The following is a 24,804-nucleotide window of genomic DNA, read 5'->3' on the forward strand; positions in this document are numbered from 1 at the left end:
CAATAGATATATAGAGAAGTGAAGCTATCAAAAGGTATGGAGCTCCTGATATATGACGAAACTGAACCTGCATATAAAAGGAAGAAAAGAGCACACAAAGACAATAAATAGCTTGTTTCTAACAAAGTCTGCTATTTGACAGTTCTCAGGAGGGAAGAATCAACTGATCATCAGAACTTGCTGTTATAGTTCCCTGGTGAGACAAGTATGGTGTCTATAGCACTTACGGAATTAACAACAGAAGCTAGCTATTACTCAAATTAATGGCACTGCATATTGGCAAAACCATGCATCATACCATTACTAACAGTTAATAATACTCTATCTATTGGAGTGAAGTATTGCTGCAATCTTCAGGTCTACTAATTATATGCAAAAAAANTTTTTTTTTTAAGGGGTGGTTTTGTGTCTGTTTGGTGGGTTTTTGTGTGACGAAGGCTAAACATGTTCTGTGGGTTCTTCCCTTTTCTCTGGTAAGGTTTATTTTCATGTTTCGCGGATGACTTTGGATGTTTTGAGAAGATTACTACTGTATTTTAGGATTAAAACTGTGTGATTGGAGAAGCTATTGGGGTGATTTTAGGAGAAGAGGTAGACGAGTTTTGGGTTTCAAAGTGGTGGCAAATCTCTTGAAGTTGAATTGGGATTGGGATTAAGACTGGTTGAGTTTTAGTTACCTCCTAAAAAGAAATTAAACATATACAAAAGTAAGCAGTATTCCAACTAATGCATAAACAAATTATGAACACAGGAGATGTGTTTTGATGCTTCAAGTTATCACATTTCATGTTTAATAGACATAATATGATATGTGAATGACTCATAAACACTTTCAATGGATTTAAAATGAAGAAAAGTAACGAAAAATTTTCTTATCGTGATGAGATTTTCGGGTTAACGATGCCAGTCGGGGAGAGTTTCGTGTCTCCTCTCAAGTTGCAAGTCGTCGTTGGCAGATGATTGTCAGGGCCCCACGGTGGGTGCCAAACTGTAGATGTAAAAAATCTACCATCTTGAAAATAAGGTCTGATCCTGTGAGGTTAAGGCTACTAACAATCCGCTAGACCTGCATCATGAAAGGGCAAGCGTGAAGCTTCCGAAAAACACCGGGGTGGTGTTTGCCGTAGGCACTCCGATGCTCAAGTCAGTAAGGCTGAAAGAGATTATTTGATAAGAATTAAGGAGACGAAGAATTACCAGGAGTCTTGTCGGAAGCTAGGACTACGGCTGAAGGTGTTGGGTTCTTGGGAGCAAGAACTTTAGGAGCAAAGAGATGGTTTTGAGTAGTGTAGATTGACTATAGGCGATTGCCTCCTTAATGAGAGGGCAAACCTCTGTTTTTATAGTGAACCCAAGGGGTTGGAATCCTAGTAGGACATTGAGTCCTCTTTTTTGGGAGATAATCCCTATCAAGAAAGAAATATGATTTCTTGACCTTATCAGATTAAATTTAATAGTTTAAATAAGATTTAGAATCTTAGTAGGACACTAAGTCCTATTTTTGGAGATAATCCTTATCATGATAAAGATATGATTTTTTGACCTTTTCAGATCAAGTTTAATAGTTTGAGTAAGATTTGAAATCTTAGTAGAAGAGGAAATAGAATGGGATTCTAATTTCTTATTTATGGACTGTTGCAGGCTAATGGACTGAAACCCAGCTTAGCTTAACTTATAGGATAGCCCAAGTCATAGAGTGGGTAGGTCGCAAGGTGATTTTAAGCATAGGTCTAATCGAGATTGGGTTGAGGCCCTAGGCCGTGACATGTTTATTTTATTATTGGGCCTCGTTAAGCCCAAGACGATTTTTGGCCCTAACACTGGTAGTGGCTTGTGATGTTAGAATATGTGTGCATTTTAAATTGATGAGAAATTGAGTTGATTGTGCGTTGAATTGTTGAATTTGGAAGAGTTAATTGTGGGGATGTGACTGTAACAAATGAAAAGTACAGAAATTGTGGGAGTGTAATTGTAAAAAATGAAAACTGATATAAACAGTAATGGATACCCGTGGATCCACTCATACTCACAAAGGATAGTGTACAGGTCTAATATTTTAAGCCTGTTTAGAATCAGTCTTTTTGGGCTCGTATCCATTGGATCTATAACCACACACGGTAGTGTATAGGTCTAATATTTTAGGCCATTTAGAATCAATCATTTCGGTCCATACCCGTTTAGCCAAGTCTAATTCTAAGTAGGATCTATTTCGTTACGAAGACGATGATGAAAAAATATATGTTCCTAAAGTACCGTATCTTAATATTAGTGGTGGATCAATTTCTTTTTTTAATATTAATATGTAAATTTATATATTTTGACCCACTCTAACAAAAATATTAATGGACAAAAATAGTAATGTATAATAAATTTTTATTTTGGTCTACCCTAAAAGAAATTTCTGGATCCGCTACTGCTTAATATAATGGACACTTTGTTATTATTCTTAGCACAGTAGACTAGATAGTAGAAAAACATGCTTTTGCAGTCAATGTGTTGATGCAATAAATCCAAAGGGCAGTAGTATACACGTGGGAGTTTGTTGGCTTTCCACCTTGCTTATAAGTTTAACATCTTTTGTCAAAAACTTCATAATTACTTCATTAATTACTCCAGACACTGGGGACTTGTAATATAGGTAGGTTGTAAAGTGAAAGACAAGTGTCTCTTCGGAGACATCCGATAGAATTGGTATGATACACAGAAGATTAGCATGACCTTGTGCAAGGATGATATGTATAAGTCAAGAAATTGTTCAAATTTTTTAATCACCTTTGAACAGTCGAGTAGTTAAACCAGAATTCTTGATTATAATATTTAAGAAAATTTAAGTTTAAATCACCTCGATTTTTAATAAGAATTACTAGTGAAGTTAAAAAAAAAAAAAAAAAAAAAGTCCTTTGAATTTTGTTAATCTCTTCACTTGTATTGCGGTTTGATAAAAGCCTTGAAGAAGTCATGGAGAAATCGGTACATTTTCTCAAATTGGTTAAGCTTGTACCAAAGTACTATTAATTGAGTCCCATATCCCCCAATTCTCTTACTTTGGCCCTTGTTTCTTTTCTTGATTAATTTATTCTCCTACCCTAAATTAATCATTATATAACATCTTCGTATATAGGACTTACTTAATAATTTAATATAATTTTAGTAACACCACTTATATTTATTGCACGACTTACACAACATTTTTAGACTTTTTAGATGATTAAAACTTGTTTGAGGTGTGCAATATAAAAAATTATCTTTTCATTTATAAATTTTTTTTTTTTTTTTTTTTGGGTGAATCTTGCAATTGCCTCTCCCGCAACTCGAAGACAAGATTTCTTAGGTATAATTAATCCCAATGGCTAAAGGACTTACACATCTGACTAGAGCTAAGGTGGGCCATGTCATGCTTAAAAATTCAAGGTTTATCATGTCGTGAGCCATGCCATGCTAAGACCTACAGAAATTCGTGCCTTGTTGTGTCGTACCGGCCCACAACACAGCCCACTATATAGCGTGTTGTGCTGCGGGCCATGTCGTGGGCCTAGCATGGGGGTCGGCCCCTACAATTTTTTTTAATATTTAATATTTATAAATTATATTAATTTTGATTTATTATTAATAATTATTATAAATATTTTTATGTTATATTAAGTGATATTTTGTATTTGTATTAATTAAGAATATATATAATGACTAGCTATGAAATGCAATAAAGTAACGAGACATTGAGATATTAATTGAATTTCAACACTTTTTATTACTTATAATTATAAATTACAAATACAAACTTACAAATTAGGTTTAAGAATTAATGTTAACAATTATATCTCTATTAGAAATATATGTACAACTATCTCAACTTTGATTCTAATTTATAAATATTTAAAGTGAATGATTGATCAAAAAAATATCATACATCTTCATTTTCATTAAAACGGGCTTGTGGCGCAAGACTTCATCTTCATTTTCCTAAATAAAATATATATAAACTTAAAAATTATGATTAAGAACGACCCATCTATAACTCTATATCGGACGATAAGGGGAGAGGTTAATTTTTTATATCATGAAATAGGTGTCAACAGAAAATTCACTTATAAAAGCATTAGTGCTTTACTTCGATGACCCTTTTTAACAACCCTGGCAGCCTTATTTAATTAGAATAAAATATCAAAGGGAATTACATAAAGGTAGATAATCTTTGGAATAACAACATTGACCTACGTCATCATTGTTGACATTGAGGGCAGTCCACCCTAGTCCAGTGATGGCAAATATGCGGGTATGGTATGGGTTGGCTAAAAACCCAACCCATAGCCACATGAAGTTTAATAGGATGGGTTGGGATGGGTATTGAGTAGGGTTGGGTTGGGTTTTGGGGGTTCTGGGTTCCCATCCCATAAATTTTAATTTGCGTATTTTTAACTTAATTTTTGTATTTTTAATCTAATTTTTGTATTTTCCGTCAGGATGTGTATTTCAAGTTTTGACTATTTCATATTTTGATTTCAAACCTAATTTATTAAAAATAATTAAAATATGAAATTTAAATATCTTTTTTTTTTTTTTTTGTTTTTTTGTTTTTTGGTTTTAACTTTTACCAGCCACTCAATAAATACAATTACCAATGGTAATAGTATTTCACTATAATATAAATTTCATACTAATTAATTGGACTTCTATAGGTAGCGGATCACCATACCCAAAAATTTTAATATGTGTTTGCTGTTCAAGTTTTGTAATTTTAATTCTTTTTTTTTTTTCCCCTATTTTAAAGCCCAATTTATTAATATTTTGAGATATTATTTCGTGATGAAAAGTTTCGTCTAATCATTCATACTTCCTACTATTAATATTATTTTAATACCATAAGTAACTAATAACAAAATATATAAATCAATCTATCAATTTGGCAATATTTCATTTTATTTTCTGAATACAAGATTCGAAATTTATGATATTCTTTTATCAATTTGTTGTATAATTATAGAGTAATACTACAGTCACCGGGAGTAGTACACCAAATTTGTGTACTGAATGACATAGCAAAATCATAACCGTTGATTAATATTAAATTATAATTAATCAACGGTCAGGATTTTGCTACGTCATTCGGTGCACAGATTCAGTGAATTACTCCCGGTGTCTCTATTATTTTCCATAATTATATATACACATGATTACCTTACATAATGTTGTCCTAGGTCTTTTCATATCCACATTTATACTTGTAACTTTAATGTTATTATTATTTTTAAATTTGTTAACAATATAAAAAAAAATCGTTGTAGATTTTGCCTGGCAAAATAATTCAATATTTAATGTCTAAATTATCAACTTCTCTAAGCTCCATTATTTCTTTAAGCCATAGATGACAAAATATAACTGTGGTGGAAATAATTAATCCATATAAGGAAACAATATAATTAAGGTGGAAAGAATTGAGGAAATAATTAAGTAACATATAGTTATAATAGGAAGATTTGAAAATTATTTGAGCAAGATAATTATGATGGAAATAATTAAGAAAATGAATTATTTGGTCAATTAAATTTGATATCTTTTCATTTATGTAATTAGCTCCCATGATTATTTTGTTTTCTTTATTTAACAGAAAATATATGTATATGACCATTGTGGTAACAATTTTCGAAAGAATTAAGAGTATTAATGATTTACTTGAAGTTTTTAGAAACTTACCATAAACATATACATGTATCTACATCAAATATGTTAATATAGACTTAACCATTTATGTTTATTCTTTCATAAAAGTGTATAATTAAAAAAATAAATAAATAAAAAAAGATATATATATATATATATACGGGTAAAACAGAATGGCTATGTGTATACCCCACCCGAGCAATTAATTATTGATAAAACTAGGGGTGGGTGGGTTTGCGTACCTACCCAAAATCAAAGAAACCCAAAATCAAAGGAACACTATAATAAATTGGTTTTCAAAACATGGGCTAAAAGATATTGAGGGCAGTCCAAATAAATTGTTAAATGAAATGGATTTGAACATTTTATTATTTAATAATTTTTACTTATTACAAAATTATCCTTTTACTAATTCTCATTCAAACATATTTGTTCTTTTTCTCTCTCCACTTCCTGCTCACAGTCTCCAACCTTCTTCCTGTCTTTTCTATGGTTAAAAATAATCAAAACTCAATTGTTCATCTTAAATATAATATTAAGGAAATGTAAATGTCCTATAAATTGATTTGAATATGAAAAATGTTACACCTCGACAGAAAACTTGTTGACTTTATTTATAACGCATTAATGGTCCCTGTTTCTAATAAATTGGAAGACTAATAAAATGTTGGCATTTATATCTAAGAAACTTTACAATTTCAATATGAGGGATGTCGGTCCATACAACCAAAACTAATTAAGCCCTAATCTCCTAAAATTAATACCACACTTTCCAACCAAATATGTCTTACTTTTAAAATAGCGATAAGATATATTTTTCTTGTACGGTAAAATTTCTCTTCGAAGAGGGTTTTATTAGATTCTTCAATTTAGCCATTAACCAAAAAAATGAATTACTAATATCCATGAAATCACTTTTGCAAGTCTAAAGAGCATTCATTCATTGAACATGAGATGTAAAAAAAAAAAAAAAAAAAAAGAAAAGTTCTTGATTCATCGTAAATGATTCTTTAATCTGTCTTTCATAGTGCTTCTAATCCTATGTTCTGTGAACGTACAAAATATATTGATATTAATTGTCATATTATTCGTCATAAACTCAAAGAGGGCATGATCAAGACTTCTCATATTTCCACTCATGATCAACTTACAGACTTGTTCACCAAAGTACTTGACAGTAAGCTTCATCACCAACTGGCGGGTATAGTGTACATAGTTATTGACTAAAGAGCTTATTACCCAACCACAAATGGAAAAGTTAATTTTCTACATTATGAAATGGGTTTCAATAGAAAATTCATGTATAAAAGCAGTACTTTGATGAACGTTTTCAACTACCTTGGTAGCCTTATTTAATTAGAATAAAATATCAAAGGGAATTGCGTAAAGGTAGATAGTCATTGGAATAACAACATAGACCTACGTCATCATAGCTGATATTGAGGGCAGTCCACCCTAGGGCCTTGTTCAACTCTCAAGTGGGCTACTTGGGCCAGAGACTGTAATGATATTTGTCGGAACGCTTTAGTAAATGGGTTTTCAAAACATGGGCCTAAAAGATATTGAGGGAATGGATTTGAGTGAAAATAAATTGTTAAATCAGTGGTGCCTTATTTTAAGTGAAAATGGATTTAAACATTTTATTATTTAATAATTTTAACTTATTACAAAAATATCCTTTTACTAGTTCTCATTCACATATTTGTTCTTTTCTCTCTCTACTTCTTTCTCACCATCTCCAACCTTTTTCCTGTCTTTTCTACTGTTTAATATAATTTAATCTCAATTGGTCATCTTAAATATAATATTAAAGGAAATGTAAATGTCTCATATATATATTATTGATACTTGATTTTGACATTAACGATTTCGCACGTGCAAAATATTATAAAGTCACACGTGACCTAATTATAATAAATGGATGAGGTGTTGTAAGCACAGTGTCATGCAAAGATGTAAGTGTAAAGTTGACAAGATAATTTTTATAGTGGTTCAGATGCATAAAGCGAATTTTACATCCACTGTGTTCGTTTATATAAATTTGTTTTTGATCTCTAGATAGGCTTACAAGAGGTCGCGAACTGCGATCTGGTATTACAAGTGTTTGGTGTTCTAAGTATTCTTAGAGAATGTTAAGTCAGTCTCTTTTTAGTAGTGTGTCTTTACTATTTTCCTTGTTGAATGCGTGAGTATTTGATCCCGATTTTGTGAGGGGGAGCTATACTCGTTTTGCTCAAAGTAATGATTACACTTTTGCAAGTGGCCTGATGTCGTAAAGATCCCTCTTGCCTTCCCATTCGTTGAGAACTCAAGGAATATTCTTAAATTAAATGGGACTTGGACAAGTGTGCGAACCAACTTCATTCAAGCACAAATTCTTGAGTCGGTTGGGTTGTTGACAGCTATATTCCTTTTGCCTTTGGAGATGTGGCATGTTCTGGACGGTGGAATACTTTCTCGATTTATGATTAGTGCTTAATGACATTAGTATAGGGTAGCCTTTATTTTAGACATAACAGAAGCTCCCCACTTCTTGAGACTCAAAATGTTGGATTTCGAGAACTTCATAATTATTCCGTGACCTAACTTGGCTGGTCTTGGAGATGTGCACCCAATCTGAGAGTTAGGTTGACCACATTGTCAAAGATGACCTGATGCTAGTTGTTGAGGATCGAAAGCTGGTTTTTCACGCAATCTGTGAGACTTTGTCTTGATCCGTGAGCTGGTGGCTGATCATGAATGGCAATCTGAGAGTTATAGACACGACCTGAAAATGATTGTTTATTGAAACCTGGTGATCTAAGCTTGATCGTATCTTAAGACCTCGGAAAAATGTTTTGAACTCTAGTCGTTATTCACAATTTGGAAAACTTAGATTTTTCTAAGGCTAATTTCTTTAACAATCTTTGTTATTGTTCGCTTTTGGCAATCCACACAGATGCCTCTTTTGAACGACCTTCTCAGATTTTTTTTGTCGCATTGATAGCTGGTATAGCAATAAAATATTCTTTATATGACAAAAGTGATATTGTGCGCATTAAATGTTAGCAATGAACATTAAATGCTATCCATGTTGAAATGACATTCTTTGGGCGCATTTAATGCGGTTAAAATGATTACGCTAGTGATTTCAATTCTCAATGGGAGCTATCATCGGTTGATTTATGACAAAATGTGGGAACTCTTTTCGTGGATCAATGACATGTGGTCGAGATCAATGATTAGAAATTTGTTCCCAACCAAATTTTGCTTATATAAGGCAACTGAAGTGTCACCTTTCCACCTTTAAACCCTAACTTTGCCCTAATTTTTGAAAACTCGGGAATTTTTTCAAAGAAAACTCTATTTCTTGCTCTCAAAAACTTAGCTTTCTTATCTCATTGATGTGAACTCAACGTTACATCAGAATACCTCCCTTCAATTACTGTAAGGTGAAAGGCTCTTTCTCTTTTACTCATTTTTCATACTTTTTACTATTTTTACGAACCATGGTGGTTTGTCGGTATCTGATAGGGTAGATAAGGAGCGTTTTATGGGTGGTGCTCGAGGGAGTTATTGAAAAGTTTTGAAAACATAGGGTAAAGAATCCTGGTAGATCTTTTTAGGAGTTTCTAGGGTTAGTGATAGTATACCGGCCATGGGTGGATCTTTTGAGTCTTCTTCTGAATCATCCTTTGAGGTAGATTATTCAGGGTTTGAATCCCCCTGGTTGTCATCCTTTTACAGACGGTAGAACCAGTGGAGTATCCAGTTGGTTATTGATAAGCATATTTTACACTATGATTTTGCATTGAATTTTGATAGGATTTAGGATACTTTTCATACAATTTGGGCCATAATTGCTACCCAATTCTATTAATTTGTTTTTGTAGGCCTAAACGATGATTTTTAGCATAAATAACAGTTTTGAGCGTAAATTGTGTAACTTGAGCTTGGAAACTCAAAATGACTGAATTTAAAAGCTTTGAAAAGCTAAGAAGAAGAGCTACAACTTTCATGTTTTGGGTTTTTCCTAATTCTAACTGGACAAGGGTGAAAACTTGGCTTGAAGTCGTGAAAAGTACGTTGGGAACTGAAGAAAAACGTCTTTGGACGTGCTTCAGTATTTCTGCCATAACTTGAGCTTTAGACCTCGTATTGTGTTGATTCTTGAACGAACAGAAATATAATTGAAAGGGATACAATTCATATGTTTAACACTTTTCCAGATACAGACTCTATCATGCTCATTTTTTGCCCGAAATTCTTCGCCGCGGCGAAGACAATTCTTCGCCGTGGCGACCTGCGTCAGATCTAAAAATAAAATGACGCGTTTTGGCTTGCTAGGGCTTCGTCCTTAAGTGAGAGAGGTATAAATTAGAGCGAAAAGGAAAAGAAAAGGGTCTTGGTTCGTGATTTGGGAGGCAGCTCATGGAAGGAGAAGATTATTGAAGATTTGGGCTTCAAATTAGAGAAGATTTCTCCATCTTTTGCTTGCTTTTCAATGATGAATCTTGATTCAGTTTGTTTTTGTTGTTTTATTTCGTTTTTGAGTATGAACTGAGTTGTTTAGCTAGGGTTTGATGTAATCTTGATACAATGATTCAAATTTATATGGATTGATTTACTTTGAGTTTCAATTTCATGATTGAGTGTTTATCTCTTTGCTTAATGACTTTTGGATGCTTGATCACCATTCAAATGTGTGTTGTTCATAATGAGACTGAGAAGTGATTTGTGATTGTACCTCTTGGGATAAATACCGTAGATTAACAAACGCTAGAGATAGGTTTAGCGATCTATGAAATCTAAATAGAATTCCATAAAGCTTAAAAGACTTTGAACTATTAATCTTCATTTTTGTTGGGTGCAGAAGCTTAATAGGGATAAGTAAGGAAATGTAGCCTGAGAAGGTATGTTTTACAACTTGGGGAATTCGATTTTCAATCAAGGAATTAGAACTTGGGAAATAGAGTCTATGATTTGAGTTAGCGTATCTAGGTGAAATCAACACCCTAACATTTTTTTAGCATTGTTTAATTAATTAAGTTGTTGGGTTTTTCATTTTTTTTTTTAGTTTTTTAATCGTCCATCAATCCAATTTATTGTTGCTTTAATTAGGACTTTAACTAGAGAAATCGGTACTTAGTAACACTATCCTCGTGGGAACGATACTTACTTATCACTTTATTACTTAGTGCGACTAGTATACTTGCTACATATTGCATGTTGTAGGAAGCACGCATCAGTTACCGGGAGTGAGTGAACACCAAGAGTTGAAGGGGGGAAGCCTGGTGAAGATGACACCTTCAAACTCGACACCTTCAAACCCGACACCTCAGTTGGGAGACCTGGAAACCTGAAGTATGGTAGGTCCGTGATCACTACAAAAGTGCTTCAAAAGATCGTAGATCAATATGTGATCACAGCGAATCTGTATAGAAAAAGAAGTTTCACAACCCAGAAGCCTCCTAAGGGAATGGCTGCTATCTCCGAAGCGATTTTCAAGTATAGGGTCATGGTTTCTTCCCACCCTTTCATCAAGTTGATACTTGACCACTTCGGGATCACATCATATCAATTGATGCCAAACGGGTACATTATGGTAGTGGTGATGTACATCTCGTTTTGCGAGGACAGCCTGGGAGAACCTACGGCGCTGGAGCTCGCATGTGCCTACATGCTAAAGAAGAGCAAGAACAAGGACTCGTACTATCTCTCCAAGCGATCATCGATTGAACGAAGATTATTTGGTTATCCTAGTAATGTGGGACGTTATGAGACTAAGTATTTTTTCTTTGAGTATGATGGGTTTTGTAAATTTCAAGAGCCGAGTAGGTTTCCCTTTTCATTTAGGTCATTTCCTTTTCCTTTTTCTTTGTCTGATTGTTGACTAATGAGCTCTTTCTTATGCTAAAAATAAAGCAACTAAGTTGCGACCAAGGTTTTAAACTTGGCTTGGCCTGGCCCGGCCAGATGAACCGGTTTGATCGAGACCAGGCCACTAAGCTGGGCCAGATTGGCGTAAAACCCAGATAATTAAATTCACCCCGTATGACCCACAGTTGGAGTGGGGTTACTGTAGTGGCCCATTGGTCCAACCGGTTTTGGGAAAAAACTGGGTCAACTCTAACCCCCTCATGAAATGTGATTTTTTTAATGGTTTTCCCCAATTTTTCATTCTTTCAAGCCCTAACCCATATTTGCACTCTTCCATTTGTCTATCTCTTCATTTCTTCGTTGATTTTTTTGTTTCATCTCTTAACTTTTTCATTTCCACTTTAGTGACAACTTTTGTTTCATCTTCATTATTTTCATTTCATCTCATCTTTGGCAACAGTTCCAGTCATCGTCGGTGGTACCAACTATCATTTCATCTTTTTTCAATTGATTAATTATGGGGAGAAGCATCGAGTAGAGAAGGATGGTGCTGGAAGAGTGGAAGTAACTTCCAAGAGTGATTCTCTCTTCCATAAAAGATGACTGATCAAGTCAAACAAACAACACCCATCAAAATAAAAAATACAAGACCAAGAACAAGAAAAAGAACAAATACCTAGACAAGAAAACATGAAAAAGAAGAAGAAAAAGACTTACTTGGCCAATGAAGAGAGTGGCGGGGGGGGGGGGGGGGGGGGGGGGGGGGGGGGGGGGGTGGGGGGGGGGGGGCGGCGGGCGGCATTGAGATGTCTTGTCGTCTCTCTCTCTTCTCTCTTCTCTCTCTCTCTTTGTTCTTTTTATTTGGGTGTGTGGAAGTGTGTAGGAAAGCGTATATTTTTTTTTTTCACCTTAATCTATTCTCTACTTTTGTAATATTTTTGGGTAGGTACAGCCTGTATGTATATTTTATTCTTCCAAGTATGTTTCGAGTCAAATATTATCCAATTTAATTATCCTTTAAAATTATAATTAGATTTTTTTTTTTTTTTTTACTTCATTTTTTCTTTGTGATTTTTCTGGAATTTTCTTATGTCTTCATGCTGATGTCAACATGATGACATCACCAATTGAACCAGTTGATTGAATCGGTCGACCCAGGACCACCATTTTGCCGGGTTGCACCCCGGGTCAGTTTTTAAAACATTGGTAGTAGCTGTTAGAGGATCACAGCGTATTCAAGCTTTTGGTCGCTTCCGAAGGAATTTTGCGACATGAAGATGTCTTGTAATTTCTCTGGTCTCTCTCTCTCTCTCTCTCTCTCTCTTTGTTTCTTTTTTGTTTGGGGTGTTGTGGAAGTGTGTAGAGAAAGCGTATATTTTTTTTACCTTAATCTATTCTCTACTTTTGTAATATTCTGGGTAGGTACAACCTGTATTATTTTATCTTCCAAGTATGTTTCGAGTCTCAATAATATCCAATTTAATTATCCTTAAAATTAATAATTAGATTTTTTCTTTTACTTCATTTTTTTCTTTGTGATTTTTTTGGAATTTTCTTTATGTCTTATGCTGATGTCAGCATGATGACATCACCGATTGAACCAGTCGATTGAACGGTCGACCCAAGACCCAGCCACTTTGCGGTTTGAGATGTCTTGTCGTCTCTCTCTTCTTCTCTCTCTCTCTCTTGTTTCTTTTTCATTTGGGGTGTTGTGGAAGTGTGTAGGGAAAGCGTATATTTTTTTTTTTCACCTTAATCTATTCTCTACTTTTGTAATATTTGGGTAGGTACAGCCTGTATATTTATTCTTCCAAGTATGTTCGAGTCCAAATATATATCCAATTTAATTATCCTTTAAAATTAATAATAGATTTTTTTTTTTTTTACTTCATTTTTTTCTTGTGATTTTTCTGGAATTTTCTTTATGTCTTCATGCTGATGTCAACATGATGACATCACCAATTGAACCAGTTGATTGAATCGGTCGACCAGGACCCGACCATTTTGCCGGGTTGCACCCCGGGTCAGTTTTTAAAACATTGGTAGTAGCTGTTAGAGGATCACTCGTTATTCAAGCTTTTGGTCGCTTCCCGAAGGAATTTTGCGACATGAAGATGTCTTGTAATTTCTCTGGTCTCTCTCTCTCCTCTCTCTCTCTCTTTGTTTCTTTTTATTTGGGGTGTTGTGGAAGTGTGCAGAGAAAGCGTATATTTCTTTTACCTTAATCTATCTTACTTTGTAATATTCGGGTAGGTACAACCTGTATTATTTATTCTTCCAAGTATGTTTCGAGTCTCAATATATATCCAATTTAATTATCCTTTAAATTAATAATTAGATTTTTTCTTTACTTCTTTTTTTCTTTGTGATTTTTTTGGAATTTTCTTTATGTCTTCATGCTGATGTCAGCATGATGACATCACCGATTGAACCAGTCGATTGAACCGGTCGACCCAAGACCCAGCCACTTTGCCGGGTTTGAGATGTCTTGTCGTCTCTCTCTTCTCTCTCTCTCTCTCTCTTTGTTTCTTTTTCATTTGGGGTGTTGTGGAAGTGTGTAGCGAAAGCGTATATTTTTTTTTTTTCACCTTAATCTATTCTCTACTTTTGTAATATTTTGGGTAGGTACAGCCTGTATTATTTTATTCTTCCAAGTATGTTTCGAGTCCAAATATATATCCAATTTAATTATCCTTTAAAATTAATAATTAGATTTTTTTTTTTTTTACTTCATTTTTTTCTTTGTGATTTTTCTGGAATTTTCTTTATGTCTTCATGCTGATGTCAACATGATGACATCACCAATTGAACCAGTTGATTGAATCGGTCGACCCAGGACCCGACCATTTTGCCGGGTTGCACCCCGGGTCAGTTTTTAAAACATTGGTAGTAGCTGTTAGAGGATCACAGTCGTATTCAAGCTTTTGGTCGCTTCCCGAAGGAATTTTGCGACATGAAGATGTCTTGTAATTTCTCTGGTCTCTCTCTCTCTCTCTCTCTCTCTCTCTTTGTTTCTTTTTTATTTGGGGTGTTGTGGAAGTGTGTAGAGAAAGCGTATATTTTTTTTTACCTTAATCTATTCTCTACTTTTGTAATATTCTGGGTAGGTACAACCTGTATTATTTTATTCTTCCAAGTATGTTTCGAGTCTCAATATATATCCAATTTAATTATCCTTTAAAATTAATAATTAGATTTTTTCTTTTACTTCATTTTTTTTCTTTGTGATTTTTTTCGAATTTTCTTTATGTCTTCATGCTGATGTCAGCATGATGACATCACCGATTGAACCAGTCGATTGAACCGGTCGACCCAAGACCCAGCCACTTTGCCAGATTGCACCCCGGGTCAGTTTTTAAAACATTAGTTGCAGCTGTTAGAGAATCACAGTCGTATTCAAGCTTTTGGTCGCTTCTCGAAGGAATTTCACGACGTGAAGATGCTTGTTACGATCGACAACCTTAGGAAGCATAGGTTCTTTTCCGGTGAGGCATATCTTGACTCTTCAACTTGTAAATACTTAATTTTTTGTTTCTTTTCTTGCTGTTCGCTGATCGTATTACTTTCTTTTTTTTTTTTCTTTTTTTTTTTTATGTAGCAATGCAACCAAAGAGAATCAATAGAATAGTGGGGATTACATTCCCTAGACTATTGAGGGAGTCTAAGATAGAAGAGACTTCCAGGAAAGTCCCTGTAGCGGGGACTTGGACTAGTGTTGAGAAGCACCCGAAAGAAAAGTGACCCGCAGAAGCTTCTTAACCTAGGGTTGAACCCCCAAAGAAGAATTCAGTAGCTTCAAAGAAGAGGAAGAAGATGGGATTAGAAAAGTTTGAGTCTTCTTCTAACAAACTCGAGCAGTGACCAGCTAAGGATCCCAAAGGTGGATCCGTGGTAGTTGTTAAAGTTGTCTCTTCATTGAAGCCTTGGCTGATGGATAAGCCAATGGCTACTCAAGAAAAGGTCAATGAGGTCATTTAGGAAAAGTTGGGGAGACTTTTGAGGAACGGTTCACGATGACTCCATTCTGGACCTCATAGGGAAGCTCCTTGAGGACTTGTGGCCTCTGCTTTTTAACATGCTTGAGAGCTAACTGGAGATGACCTTTTAAAGGTAATAGAAGGCCAAGCCTTCTGACCTACTGGTGACAGTACTCTGGATGCAGAATCAGGAACGAAACATTCTTCTTTGTGATCTCTATCAAGATCAGTCAAAAACTTCATGTTTTGTGACTAACTCGTATTCGTTCTCCTTTGTAGGCTGCTCTTGCCTTGAACATCACCCACAACAAAACTAAACTCTCTGTTGGTGATAGAACTCAAGAACTAAAGGAGGAGGTTGTTAAGTTGAGAAAAACCCTCTTAGAGACCAATGTGACTGCGAGGGATGTTCAACTTTTGGTAGACAAGTGCCCAGAGGAGAAAGAAGTTCTTTTGAAAATGGTCAATTTTCCTCAGAAAGAGCTACAAAGGAAAGAGGATCTGACTAAAGAGCTTCAGCTAATAGTGGTGAGGCTTACTAGAGAATTAAGCTCAAGGGAAATGAAGCTTCAAGAGAGGGAAAGAGAACTTCAAGAGAGCAGAAACCGTGAGAATGAGACTGTGGTATCTCAGGCCAAATTGTGGGCTGTCATTGAGAAAGCCATATGAGAGAAGAATAAAGAGCTCGAGCTTGCTCACAAGCTAATTTCTTCCTTGAACGAGTAGTTATAGCGAACTGAGCTCAAGGTAGAGAAGAAGTCTGGGGAGTGGTCATTGGATGTTATCAAAAAGTTAATTAAAGAAAACATTGACATGGTCTTCTCTTGCCTTCCGAAGACTATCAAGAAGCTCTTAAAGCCTTCTTAGATGAAGACATATTATTCCAAGGAAGAAATACAGTCGTTCATTCATTCCAAGGATGAAATGGATGAAAGGCATGCTCAAGAGGAGGGTGATCATGAAGAGCAAGAGAATCCTGAAGGTAGAGCTACCGGTTTGGAGGTCAGAGTAATTGAGGCCAAGGATCATGAAGACAAGGAAAAATGATCGTCCTTCCTTTTGCTCGCTTTGGAGAAGCTTTTATCTCTGTAGTTCTCTAGGTTTTCCCTTTGTACATATTTTTTTAATTAAATATACAAGTTTTTGTCATTTATGATCGTACTTTTATATTCTATTGGGATCATTGCCTCATAGTTATAAACTAGAGAGAATGGTGTTTCCACTATAGAGGTCCTCGGAGTGGTTCTACTTCTATATGCCCATAAAAACATTGGGAGATTGTTGGTTGAATTTCCTTTCGCTGTGCCAAGCCTGGCCTTCAAAGTGTGCTTAATGGTCTTGTTGAAAGCTTCAACTTGCCCATTAGCTTACGGTCTTGCTACTGAAGCGAATTTTTTTTGAATCCCCAAGTCTTTGTAAAACTATTTGAATTACTCATTGTCAAACTATTTTTCATTATCTGAGATAAGGGTATTAGGAATCCCATAGCGATACACTATATTCTTAAAGAAGAAGTCTTTGGGCTTCTTTGTAGTGATCACAGCCAAGGGTTTTACTTCGACCCATTTTGTGAAATAATCCACTACAACCACGACATACTTGACGCCACCCTTGCTGGTTGGCATGGGTCTAGTGAGTTCAATTCTCTACATAGCGAATATTCATGAATCTTTGGCAATTGTCACACTTCTTCACAAAGGTGTAGGTATCTTCATGAAGTAAGGGCCAATAATATCCTTGCCGAATAATTTTATTGGCGAGAGATCATGTAACAGTGTGATTACCACAAATTCCTTCATGGATCTCTCTCATGATGTAGTCTACTCCTTCATCTGTCACATATCAAAGTAGAGGGGTGTTAAATCCTTGCTGTACAATTGGTCTTTGATTAGATTGTAATGAGTAGCTCGAGTTTGTAAGAGTCTTGCCTCAGTTTTGCTATTAGGAAGAACTCCTTTTTCGAGATACTAAATAATAGGAGTCATCCAGGTCACTGACTCTGTAGTAGCCATTGTTGGGTCAGGTGAGTTGATGCTAGGAGCTTTGATGTATTTGACTAGAATGTTATCCGACACATCGGAATCCAATGATGAACCTATCTTAGCCAAAGCATCCGTAACAGAGATACTATCTCTAGGGATTTGCTTGATCGTACAGTGCTTGAAAGACTCAAGTGTGGTCTTAGCTTTCTTCAAGTAACTGATCATATTTTATTCTTTGGCTTTATACTTTCCCAATAACTGATTGATAACAAGTTGGGAGTCACTATTGATGTCGATCACTTCTGACCCTATCTCATTTGCTAATCATAGATCAGCAAATAACACTTCGTACTCAGCCTCATTGTTGGTGGCTTTAAATCCAAACATAAGGGCTTCATATATGTGAGCACCCTCAAGACCTACAAGCAGGAGACCAACTCCATCTCTTTTTCTATTGGAGGATCTGTCAACATAAAGACTCCATGTTGACAGATTTTGGATAGTTTCTTGGACTGTGTCATTAGCTAGCTGATTAGGTTCTCGATAGCTGCTTTAGCCTTGAAGTGTAGATCGAACTGACTTAATTCCATTGTCCACTTAAGCAATTTACCCAAGGCCTCTGGTTTTTGAAGGACCTATCTGAGCGGGTAATTAGTTAAGACATGGATGGTGTGGGCATGTAAGTAAGATCACAACTTTTTGGAGGTGATTACCAAGGCAAAGGCTAATTGCTCCATTTTTGGATACCTTGTTTTAGCGTCTACTAGCTTTTTGTTGGTGTAATACATAGGCCATTGAATTTAGTTTTCTTCCCGAATAAGAGTTGCATTGGCCGCATGTTGAGAGACAGACAGGTAGAGAAATATGATTTCTTTGGGAAGTGGCTTAGATAGAGAGGTGGCTTTCCAAGATTCTCTTTTATGCTTTGGAAAGCTCGGTCACACTCTAGAGTCCATTCAAATTTCTTATTGGCTCTAAATACATTGAAAAATGGAAAACAGTGATATGTAGCTCTCAATATGAAACGAATAAGAGCTAATATCCTTCCATTCAAACTTTGAACTTGCTTGGGTTTTATAGGACTACTCATATCTAAGAGAGTTTGGATTTTTTCAGGTCGACTTAATTCCCCGATGGTTAACCATGTATCCCAAGAATTTTCTCGAGGCTACCCCAAATGAATACTTAAATGGATTAAGTTTCATTTTGTATTTTCGGAATATGTTGAACATTTCTGAAAGTTGGGCTATGTGATCTTAGGTGACATGCAACTTAACCAACATGTCATTAACATAGACATTCATTGTTTTCCCAATCTGCTTGAAAAACATTTGGTTAATCAGGCGCTAGTAAGTTGCTCTAGCAGGCTGAAGGGCATGTTAGAGTTGGTGCACTAGAGCCAACATTTTGACTCTTGTAAATACTCTTTGTATGAATAAAAAACATTACTTATTTAAAGCTTATATACTATAGCATCTATTTACTGCATAGAAAGAAAATAGTATATGTCCTTAGAAAGGTTGGAACCAATGACGAGGGATAAATCTTAATTGTGAGAACCCTATGAGCACAAATGGTGGCTATTCTAAAACTGTCCATAGTCATAGTATAAATCTGACCTAGGACACAGATTATACGAAGAGATTATCATCGTATTGAATGATCCTATCGAAAAGTAGTGACAGATCTCACATGTCAAGATTATAGGCATCAACCTGGTGCAACGCATGGGTGTTTGCTTATGCTTGCTTGTGCAAGTCCATTAGACTAACCCATCAGAGGACTCCATACAAGATGGTAAACCTAGTGTCTATGGTATACATCCTCTTACAGATGGTGGTGCATGTGATCCTTTGACTTAAGATCACCAGAGCACCATGTGTAAATATCGATGTGATTTGACACTAGCCTAACATCGTCTCTTTTAAGGATTACCAGAACAGTGGTGATTGGTTACAGGAGATCATTATGGCTATGGTGTACCAACAAAGGATTCATCACTCCTGGTTACAGGAGATCTTATCTCGGCGAGATATTTGACTAAGAACTATGACCTCAAAACCATGGCCACGATGGAATCGAGTTGGTGCTCGAATCCGAGTTTATATAGTCGTGGATTCGACAACCAAATAAAAACATGTCAAGGTCAATATATTAAGTAGACACTATTTCCGTACTTCAAACCTTGATGAGATATAAGATGATAAAATGGATCGAATTGCACGATAACCATACTGTAGAAAAGGTAAGCCTAAATAACTGATTCTTTATTTACCAGGGAATCATGATGTCTTGCTAGAGGTCAATCTTGATTGGTGTATGAAAACACTAATTGGTTGATGTTTAATTAGTTATTGGGACAATGTCAGCAAAATAAAGAGTCTTCGAGTCACACACATAGAAAGAAGTTAAGTGAGAATCAGAAATGGAAGGACAATTTTGTCCTTGGGTCGAAAAGGGTATTTAGGTAATTTGGGAGTCCAATGGCATTTTCATCATTTTGGGCAAAAAAGGCACTTTGGTAATTTTGCTAGGGTTGACGCCATTAACCAACATTTATATTGGAGGAATTTTAGCAAAATTGGATTCATATTAATTTTAATTAATATGAAGGAATATATTTAATTTAAATTAAATATATTAAATATGAAAAATTTATATAAATATATGTGGATTAAGTAAATAGTGATATTTATTTAAATAGAATATGTATTTATATAGGAATTAAATAAATAGGGGTATTTATTTAATTAGGATTCATATTAAGGAGAATATCTTTAAGAGATATTCTAATTCCTTTTGTTAAGGATTGCAATCCAATCTAAATAAGAATTAAAGGATTCACAATCCTAATTGAATTCTTATTTGGGATTGCACTATATAAAGGGCTATCGGGTTTTTGATTTGCAAGACTATTGAAGCGCAATTTTCATAAGTTGTTTTTGCAAAGTTGAGAGCAAAAATAACTCTCCCAAATAAGCCCTAGCCGCCAACCCTAGAGAGAGAAATTCTCTCTATTTCTACCACCTCCCTTAAGCACTTGAGCTGATCTAGCAATTAATCCAAGTGTGATCCCGACCCTACTTTCATGTGGATACAGTTGTGCTCGACTCTATTTTGGGTCGATAGCAAAGTTACGAAGACATCCAGTGAAGAAGCCGCTAACAAGAGGTAAAAACTAAACCTTGTATGGTTTATTTATATGTAGGTTAGGAATATTGTATCGTGATCTTGGGTAAAGGGTAATGGTGTAGCAAGAAAATTTTTTGTTATTCCGAGCTTGCTATGGCATTATTTCCTACAGAGCATGACCTTGTAGCAATACAACTCTCAATCTGTGATGAACGAGGTATGTTTCTCGTCAGGCGTAAACATTGGGATCTGGTTGTATCTCGAATATGCATCTATGAAGCTTAACAGCTCGTGCTCGAAAGTAGCATTAACAAACCGGTGAATTTTGGGCAAAGGGAAACTATCCTTAGGGTAAGCCTTGTTGAGATCTGTGAAATCAATGTAAGTCTGCCATTTACCATTGGGCTTTTTCACCAAAACAGGATTGATGACCCAACTAGGGTAATGAGATTCTCGGATGAAATGAACCCAATTGAGAGGATCTTATCCAGCTTATCCACCTCACTTTTTAGGGCTACATAGCACTCTAGGTCCATGACTCTTCTTTTTGGCGAACTGGCCTAATCTCATGATCGATGTTAAGTGCATGACATATGACTCTGGGGCTGATCCTAATCATGTCGGAATGTGTCCATGCAAAAACGTCGATGTTATGTTTGAGGAAGCTTGTTAAATCAGTAGCGAGCTGAGAGTGAGATTACTCCCGATTCTCAGTGTATGAGCTAGCTCATGCTTGTTGATAGGTACCTTAGACAGTGTCTCTACTGGCCACTGTGGGAATTCTCCTTCTGAATACGAGGATCAATGTTATCCTTGTTAGAGTAGGTGCTCTAAAGCCAATAATTATTGTAGAATTGACTGTTTTTAATTATGTTTATATATCAATAGAAGACATATTCTTCTATATCATTTAAATAATAATTATGTGTATTGATATATGTCCTTAGGATAGTAGAACTGTAACGAGGGTATTTAGCGTTTCAAATCTGGATAGTGAGAACCCTATGATCACATATGGTAACCATTCTAGAAATGTCTGTAGCCCTAGTGTTATTTTGACCAAGGAAACATACAATACGGTAAGGCTATCATAGTGTTGAACGACCCTAGTGAAAGACAATGACTAATCTCACTCTTCAAGGTTGTTTGCCTATAACCTGGTGCAACACATAGATACTTGTTGTAGGCAAGTTCACTAGACAGACTCACCGGAGATTCCATATGGATAGTAATCCTAGTGTTTATGGAATAAATCTTCTAACGAATGGTGGTGCATGTGATCCTTAGACTTGAGATCACTGGAGTGCCTTGTGCATCGATTGGTGTAGTTTGACACTAGTGTAACGTAGTTCTATTTAGAGTTATCAATACGGTAGTGATTGGTTGCATCGAGGAGTGTATCATGACTATGGTGGATTGACAAATGATTCATCACTCCCGGGTACGGGAAAAGTTATCTCACTATGCAATTCAGTAAATGGCAATGACGCCAAATCTGTGGCCACAGTAGGATTGAGTTGTTGCTCAATCCAATTTATTGATCTGATCATTGGTCCAGTAACTAAATACAAAGATATCAAGAATAACCGAGGTTTACACTATTGTTGTACCTCAGCCTTAATGACATAACGTATGATGAAAGAATTTGATTGCACAATAACTATATCATTGATAGGTAGCTATTTCGCTAAATCTGAATCTATCTAGTGACCATGATGCCTTGCTAGGGGCCAATCTTGATATGTGTGTAGTGAGATGATTAATTGGTATTAATCGCGATACTACTCACTGTCGATATAATAAGGAGCTTATGGGTCACACACTTAAAAGATAATTTAAGAATCGGTTTGTGAAAGGGGTATTTCGTCTTTTAGGATGAAAATGTATTTTAATAATCTTACAGTACAATTAAATTTGCTGAGGTTGTTGCCTATATTTAATTTTAATATTAAAATTAAAATTAGTGAGATTATATTTAAATATATGTGCACATATATTTAAATGGATTGTTATTATTAATTAAATGTTAATATATTTTTATATATTAATTGATTTTAATTATAATAATAATTAATTACATTTAAAATGCCATTAATGGGGTGTTTGGTTGCAAAGGCGGATTAGGGTTGAAGTCCATGGCTATTCCTAAGTAGATTAGGGTTTTTAATTGTTGCACTATATAAGTGCAAGTTATAATTAAAGCATATAACGTTATTCAATAAAATAAAAACCCTAGCCACCTACCCTACTGTCCCTCTCATGTTCTTCTTCATTGAATGGAGAAGAAAAATTCTTTCTTCTTGATTCTTGAAGCCGTCTTGTTGTTCTAGCAAAACAATGATTGGTTCTTTGGATTGTCTTCATGTGGATCAACGTTTGTGCGGTTCTAAGTTGAATTGGAAGTGAAATCGAATTAGAGACATTGAAGGAGCCTCCAAACGTATGTAAGTGAATCTGAATCCTTGTATGGATTTCCTGTTAATTTGATATTATACAGATTTTATAATATATGTAAACAATATAATTGATACCCAGATTTTTTGGGATTGAGTAATTGATCGATTTGTTTTTAATCTACGATTTTTCTGTCGCGCAAATCCAATCATTTACTTACAATCCTCCACTAGGCTAGACTGTGGCTTGATTTAGCTGATCGTCATTGACTGCTTTAGCTTGTCTCGGGCTTTCCTTTCCTCTTGTATGCAATCTTGATGCTTGATTGTAGTAGTCGCGAGATTTAAGCTGTGATCCCCTCACTTGCCCACACCTTGACAGAGTAGGGCATTTCATCTTCTGATGGTAGATGGAAGTGACGACTTTGAAGTTCCACAGTAGTGGTCGTCCAATGATACCATTGAATGTGGAGGGACAATCCACTACCAGGAATTCTGTCATCTTGGTGGCTTCAGGTATGTGTCTTCGAGCTTCATCTCCTCAAAAGCTCTCTAAAATAGGATATTCATGGCACTCCCATTGTCCACTAACATTCTGTAGACTTCGCACTTTCCTATCTCAACAACGATGACTAATGCAACAACATGAGGGTGATGCACTTGTCTCCCATCTTTTTTAGAAAAGGTTATTTCCTCTTCTCTGCGTTGTTTATGTGGTTGCTGTTCCAGATTGAGAACATTGTAGGGCTTATATCGGGCTTCTCGGGCATACCAATCTTGTATATGCTAAGAGGTCTATGCGATGTGAGTTCCCCCAATGATGGACCCAACTAAGTAGAGACCTTTACGACCTTTGCATCTTTCCCCATCATCACGGTCTTTTTTCCTCACGGGAATTGGACCGTCAACATACTCCTTGAAATGAACTTTATGGATGAGGTCTTCAACTGCTTGCTTAAGAGTTTGGCACTCATCGGTATGATGTCTGATGTCCCTATGGAAGCGATAATATTTTTTGTCACTCCTCTTTGACTAGGGTGCCTTCATAGGCTCTAAATCTGTTAGCAGGCTGGCTTCTTTTGAAACAGCCATTAGGTAGTAGGGCATAAGCCTTATTAGGCTCAAAACATTGTTTCTTTCCTTTCCTCTGATTTTCATTTGCCTATTTGCAATCATTCCTTCTACTCTTTCCCCGGAATTCATCCCTTCGATTGGGAATGCTGGTCGAAGGCCCAAGGTCGTAGCGACTTAGAGTTGCCACAGAGTTTTCAATTCACAGATACTTTTCTACGAGATTTTAGAAGCGAGTAAGGAAAATATTGTCTTCCAATTACAATTTATTCCACAAATCAGTTTGGGGACGAACTCCTGCTATAATCAGAGTTCAAATTGAATCTTTGGGTGTGTTAGCCACCTTATTCAGTTCCTTGTAGAATTTGTTATGTAAGACTTGAGAGACTCATTCTTCTCTTGCCGTATGTTGCTCAAATAGCTAAGCAGCATTGAGAACTTCCGATTTGCTTGGAAGTGTCTTAGGAATAATGAGCTCATCTGTTGCCATGTGTTGATAGACCTTGGTGGAAGTGATCTGAACCAATGTTTTGCATTGGGAGTCAAGGTCATGCCCAGCAGCGACATTTCGCCAAGTTTGAGACTTGGTGAAACTCCATGAGGTGGTTAAACTCATAAAGATGATCCGGAGGGTCAGCATTCCCGTCAAATGTCTTCATGTCTAGCATTCTGAATCTTGGCGATAGAGTTGTTATCAAAACCTCTGGAGATAAGGGAGAACCCTCAACAATC

At 35.7% G+C, this 24,804-nt stretch overlaps 1 non-coding gene across 1 annotated transcript; it reads left to right on the forward strand.

Annotated features, from left to right (window-relative positions):
• The first annotated feature begins 2,663 nt into the window (after positions 1 to 2,663).
• On the forward strand, positions 2,664 to 2,765 carry LOC116107547. Its single transcript, XR_004124479.1, has one exon. It is a non-coding gene; the product is annotated as a U6 spliceosomal RNA (small nuclear RNA).
• The last annotated feature ends 22,039 nt before the right edge of the window (positions 2,766 to 24,804 follow it).

This window comes from Pistacia vera, unplaced genomic scaffold, assembly GCF_008641045.1.
Source record: "Pistacia vera cultivar Batoury unplaced genomic scaffold, PisVer_v2 Contig539, whole genome shotgun sequence".
NCBI classification, from domain to species: Eukaryota; Viridiplantae; Streptophyta; class Magnoliopsida; order Sapindales; family Anacardiaceae; genus Pistacia; species Pistacia vera.